Here is a 6,909-nt window from a genome sequence, read left to right on the forward strand (position 1 = left end):
GGTTGGGCGCGCACTTTCAAAACATTTGTTTTGTTTTGCCCGGGCAAATTTATCTGCGTTTCGTGTTTTTCACCGGCGTCACGGCCAGCCACCAGCAGTCAGACCCGATTGTGTCGGATCCTTTTAAGCTGTCGGAACATCAAGTAAGTTTTGATTCATTTGTGGTTTTAATGTTACAATCTGTAGCCTTAATGGTTTATTGACTGACAATTTTTTAATTTTAGCTCCCGTACAATCGTGAACCAAAGGACGATAGCGGAACAGCGATCAAGGGTAGAGGAACATCGATAGCACCTTTTCGCTATGGCCGGATGGGACCGTCGCTGGAAATTTCAGCCATTGGACGACGAACTCGCGATACCAGATGGTAGAATTTAGCGCAGGAACAATGATAGCACCAATTCGCTGCCCCTGCTGTCGGATGGGATCTTTGTTGGCGATCCCTTGCAATCACTCACAAATTTTAGGCGGATGACCGTAGCCGATCGATACCTAATTAGATGAAAATGTAAGTAATAAATAATTTCATATAATCGAACAAAAATGTTTCCATGAAAACATCCGAAACCCCTGTATAAAAATTTGAACTTGTGTGCGTGCCATGTTCCCGTAAATATGATTCTAATAAACGTATGTATACCTTCGGAAGTAACATTTTGTCGAATCGTTTTATACCTTTATTGGAAATGTTCGGTTACAAGATAACTTTAAGAATAACTGTATCGAAAACAGTTAGATGACCAGAATACGTTTTCCACGAACGATTCTTGGACGTTATCTCAACTGTTTGTAGAACAGTCGCCCCATACAAATGTTTTAACAGTTTTAAACAGTAACATAACTTAACGCCACATTCAACAGACCGTCGTTTTGGAATTCAAGATAAGTGCAATGTTTTTTATGGTTTCAGATATCATTTTCTAAACGTTTTTTTACGCTGTTTCTTATCGTTTTATAACTACAACAGGAACTGTTATGTTACAATATTTTCGTATTCGGGTTGCTATTCTGGCTGGCATTGAGGACGGGAGTCTGGGTTGCTCCCTGAATGCTTCCTAAATCACCCTCAGCTTCCAGATACTGCAGCAAACCACCATCTCCGGCTGCTACGTGTCAGTTTTCGGCTGCTTCCAGGGTTGCCAACATATATTTTCAAAAATCAGGGAACTGGTGAAATAAAAATCAGGCAAAATCAGGCTACACATAAGTAACGGAAATTCCTCTAAAAGTGATGACCTTTTTTTTTTTTTTTGGTCATCACTCTACATTTTTACTGTGTTAATAATTCTACTGAATCAAAGCCGAAAGATTCCTTTTCATTCCCTTTTTAAGATATGAATTAATGGGAATCTTTCGATTGCTTTCATTCAGCCACATTTTCGCTTTTTAACTTCAGTAATGGTACCTAATTTAAGTTCCTTACTACCGATTTTTCATCACATTCGCAAAAATCAGGCAAAATCAGGCATTTTTTGAAAAATCAGGGAAATTCAATGGCTTTTCAGGTTGTCAGGCAGAGCCTCGAAAAATCAGGCAATCCCTGAAAAATCAGGCATATTGGCATCTCTGGCTGCTTCGAACATCAGAAATTCGCCATCCTGTGTTTTGAGAGCCCGGTACAGGATGTAGCGCATAGGTCTTCTCGATATTTTTCGTCTCCATCGATGATGTGCAGTAGCAGCCTAAGGAAGTCGGATTTGGTGTTGACTTGTTGCAAGATGTGGAAACCGGTGGGAAGTTTTCTTCATAATTGTCCCCCAAGGCAGTCCACTTTCAGAGGCCAAATTTCCTCGAACAAGACCAACACTCGCCGATCATGTTTCGGTGGCCCAAGGGCTCGATTGTTCGTCAACACATCCAGCTCCTCGGTGATGTCCAGTTCCCCCAAAAGATCGACGATTTTGTCAAGCATCGATTCATCGGCGACCATAAACCATCCGTGTAAGAGGTTATAAGCTGGCTTCTTATTTCCTGTGAATTTAGAAAATTATTTTGAAATCATGTAGGTATTCATTTTTTTAAATATTATTACCTGTGACACATCGGTGCACCAACTAACACTGGTTCGCGCCTGTAAAAGCTCTTTCAAGCGACTTCCTTCCGTCAATTCTTCCATAAACGTGGCAAGCTTCGTCTTTGCCGGAATGATGTCTTATTGGTCCATTTCCTTGGGTTCCTGGCCTCCTTCGGATGGGTGGCACCTGTACCACAGAGAACAGACATCGAGCCCCGAACAAAAATGTGTTGAAAACGTGTGTGAGAATACCAACCTAAGTTTCAAACCAAATTCGTAAGTGGACTAACATCCATAAGATGTCGCTACCAGTACAATTATTTTTCCATTTTTTCGACACGCTTAGAAATTAATATTCATAGCTTATTTCAAATGAGGCCATTGCAATACATGAGAGTAACACAACTTTTTGTGTAATAAAGTTTAAGAACATCTTGATTTAAAAAAAAAATGCAAATCATATTTCAATCACTCTTTAATCGCTGTCATATGTCCCAGCATATGCCCCATATTGTTCAATCAATAATGACGCTGAATTGAAAGTTGAATTCCAAGTTTTAAAGTATGTCTGTCAGTAAATAGTTTTCTAGGACAGAGAATGTGAACATAAATGTTATAATTGTTAATTATGGGTCGGTATTCCGGTTGATGTTATCTTGTAACTCATGTGTAACTCAGTTATTATTTATTCATTTCTACTGATTACTAACCCTGAGTTACAAGTCCTCGTATCGATCTCAGGTAACATCAACCAGAATATCGAGCCATAATTTACAATTATAACATTTATGTTCACATTTTCTGTTCTAGTAAACTGTTAACTGATAGTAAAATCCCAACACATACTTTAACACTTGAAATTCAACTTTCAATTCAGCGCCAACATTGTTTGATTGGTGCATATGACTGCGTTCAAGTGTGATTGAAATATGATTTGCATTTTTTTTTAAAATCATGATGTTTTAAAATTTATTACACCAAAATTTGTGTTACTGTCATACATTGCACTGGCCTCATTTGAGATAAGCTATGAGTATTAATTTCTAAGCGTGTCGAAAAAATGAAAATAAAAATAGGTGTACCGGTAGCGACATCTTATGGATGTTAGTCCACTTACGAATTTGGTTTGAAACTTAGGTTGGTATTCAAACACACGTGTTGAGCTCCAGCTCGAACTCTGTTCTCTGTGCCTGTACCACGTCCATGCTTATCGATTCCACCTATTCTGATTGCAAGACCTCTTTTAGCACTGAATTGACACATTCCGTGAGCTCACCTAGGTTGTTCGGAGTTCGGATGCTGGAAATTTTTATCACTTTTTTTTTTTCTTATCGTTTTTCAATTACACCCCGAATAGACTTGCACCGTGAAAAAACCATGAAGTTTCCCGAATAGCACAGAACCATGGTATTACATTCATTTTCCAATGAATTTTAATGTTATCATGTATTTCATGGTAAAAAGAACATCCGAGCGTATTTCAAAAATTTACACACTCCAAGTTTTGCGTGTACGGTTGATATTTTGACAGCCGCGGCACGTGTTTTTTTTTCCTCTTTTATAATTCCCGGTCGGCCGGCAGTCAGTTTTTCGGTTTTTTGTTGTAAATTTGTTCGAAGTGTTCGGAAATGGGCGCAATGGTAAGTTTGATATCGAATATATCCAAAGGGCAAATATATTGAGTCGTTTTTTATCAATTCCAGCAATATAAATCCGACATACGAGTGGCACAGGATGTGATAACCAACGGATGCCATACGAGCAGCAATAAGATGCGGGAGTTGCGAGCCTCAAGATTCAGCGAATGATTAACAATTTGGAGTGTGTGAATAAAGTGTTAAAGATTGTTTAGATAAATATATAGCTAATGTAAATAAATTCATTCGTTTCTAGTTTTAAAAAATTATAAAAATGATGACAATTAAAAACAATAACAAAAACCCCACAAAGAGCAAAGATTTTTATTTCAGCGGGCGAACAATGTAAATTACCAAATTTTCATGGTTTTACCATGAAAAAATGGAAGCTGTTCTAACCATGAACTTTATAATTTTGGGCTTCCGAATGTATGGAAAATCGCCATTTTTTTCATGGTCACGCTGCATAACAATACCCCTTTTTCATGGTTATTTTTGTCAAAACTATGAAATGTATGGTCGAAAACTATAAATTACAACGTGCATTCACGGTATCGAAGACGATAATAATCATTGTGTAGATCGTATAATTTATGGTTTGTGAATATGGAATTCATGGTTTTTTCACGGTGCAATTCTATTCGGGTTGTAATCACAGTACCATGAATTTGGTGGTTTACACCATGACTTTTACGATCCACGATACCGTGAATACACATTGAAGTTCATAGTTTATGACCATAATTTTCATCGTTTTGACGAAAATTACCATGAAAAAGGGGTATTCCCGAATAGCAAAGACCATAATATTTATCGTAACACAACATTGATTTTAATTTTAACTATCAATTTTACGGTAAAATCATATTATTTGTCAAGCACTTTGGAATATGATATCACCACACATTTTATAGTAACCGTGAAATGTATAGTTTATCCATAATATTCCATAGTTGTCAAACATAGAGGAATCATCGTATCACAGTGATTTCCAATGTAACTGTTTTTTTCACCGTAAAATTCAAGTCCAAACAAAAACGACCATAGGTAATTTTTTTGCTCTTTTTACCCACTTAAGATTTTTCGTGAAGAGGAAAATTATTATCCAAGGCACGCCATTTTGAAGCTATTTTTATCGCGTTTCTCGCAGTAGGAAAACTGATGTTGTGACAATTGTGACCGTAATCTGGACAAGTTCCAACGTGAACTAAAAGAAAGTGAGTATTTTTGGTGTGCATGTGCATATTACGGTAACTATAGCCAATTTTTTTTTTTTTTCAGAAGCAGTCAGAAATAACAAAGTACCATCGCTCCGGAATGAATTGGGCCACATTTGCATATCCGAGGCCTGATGCTGGAGCAGCTTCCCAGGGAATGTATGCGCTGGAGGAGGCTCACCGAAGCGAGTACGTAGTGCAAATGTTAAATAAAAGTGGCTCAGTAAGTGTATCACAGTGTTCCGATTTATAATTTTCGAAACAAATAAATAATTATTGAAGTACTTCGGTGTCTTATTTTGTTATTGTTCCTGAATGAATATAAATAAATAATAATTCCAACCATGAAATTCCACGGTAACGATGGTCTATTACAAATTATGAAAAAACATTGAATTCCATCTTTGTCAGAACGATATAAATTCAACATAAAACAATGAATTTCACTGTTTGCTGGAGAAAAATTGGAAGCTGAAATGACCATTATTTTCATAGTTTTGAGATTTGAGATGTATGGAAAAAAGTTGATTTTTTCATTGTTAAGTTGCTTAACAACCCCCTTTTTTCATGATAAATTTTGCCAAAACCATAAATTTCACTGTCGAAAAATATGAATTTGACAGTACATTCAAGGTTTCATGTACCATGATTCGCATAGTCTGAATCATAAAATTCATGGTTGCGTGAAAATGAAATTCATGGTCTTTTCACCATGTTTTTCTATTCGGGTTGTTATGCAGCGTGACCATGAAAAAATTGGCGATTTTCCATACATTGGGAAGCTCAAAAATATAAAGTTCATGGTTCATTCATGTTCCAGTTTTTCACAGTAAAACCATGAAAATCTGATGATTTACATTGTTCGCCCACTGAAATAAAAATTGTTGCTCTTGGTGGGTTTTTGTTGTTGTTTTTGATAATGTCATCATTGTTAGGTTATAGATGGAAAACAAATTAATTCATTTATATTATTTATTAAAATGATCTTAAAAAATCATTCAGCCAAATACACAACTTGTACAAATTTATTTTTCACTGAACATAATGTTTTTAATTCCATTAAAACTCACTTTTTTCCGCTGACATCCAGATCTGCCTCCAGCGGGATTCCTCGGGGATCTGCCACAATCTTATCGTATTTTCCTGGAAAAAAAAACCTTTCATAAGATTCAAGCAACTTAAATTTAATCATCATTCGTACTTACCATCATTGAAAATGCTCTTCGGATAAATTTTGCAGGACATTTTATCCAACACCAAACACGTACAAAAAAAGTGAAAATTGTTAACAAATCGTACACGCTCATCTTAAAGTCCCAGCTATCTAGGTAATACATACAGTGAAATATTATGTATTAACCATATATTTCATGGTTATCGCCATATTTACGGTAATTTCACAATATAACACAAATTTTACTTTTTGAAGGGATTGAGATTTTACATTGTTTTTCATTGTTAAGACGAAAACCATTGTTATTACAATGTAGAACCATGGTCTTGGTCTATTCGGGACGGTTATCGAATAAACGCAATATTTGTCTCAAAATAAACCAAATTTTAATTGCATACAATAAAAAATAAGCGTGCAAAAATAACAAAATTTTTCGTTTATCTATAATCAAAATTATTGTGCCATTCAATAATCTGCTTTTGAAATACAAAATAAAATAACAAAACGTTTTGTTGAAACCAACCCCCATTCTTTTTCTGCGTGTGGTTGTGTTAGTGTGCAATCATTCACAATTCTCTAGGATTTGACATCTAGTCCGGTTTCTTGACAGCAAAATGTCAGGTTTGTTATGGGCCCACAAAATCGTGGGCCTGATGGTTGTCAAAATCAATGACAAAGGATAGGGCTGTCACCTCCCTGGTTACACAAATAACAGCCATTTCAAATCATCCGCATCACCCCTCACTGAGCGCCTGAAAGCGGAAACGCTTTTGACAGTTCGGTTGGCAACCGTGCTCGCGTCAAAACTGTTGCCCGCCTCCGTTTTTTTTTCATCTGTCACTGCCAAATTCAGCATTCTCTTTTCCG

The sequence above is a fragment of the Uranotaenia lowii genome, unplaced genomic scaffold (genome assembly GCF_029784155.1).
Source record: "Uranotaenia lowii strain MFRU-FL unplaced genomic scaffold, ASM2978415v1 HiC_scaffold_236, whole genome shotgun sequence".
Lineage (NCBI taxonomy): Eukaryota > Metazoa > Arthropoda > Insecta > Diptera > Culicidae > Uranotaenia > Uranotaenia lowii.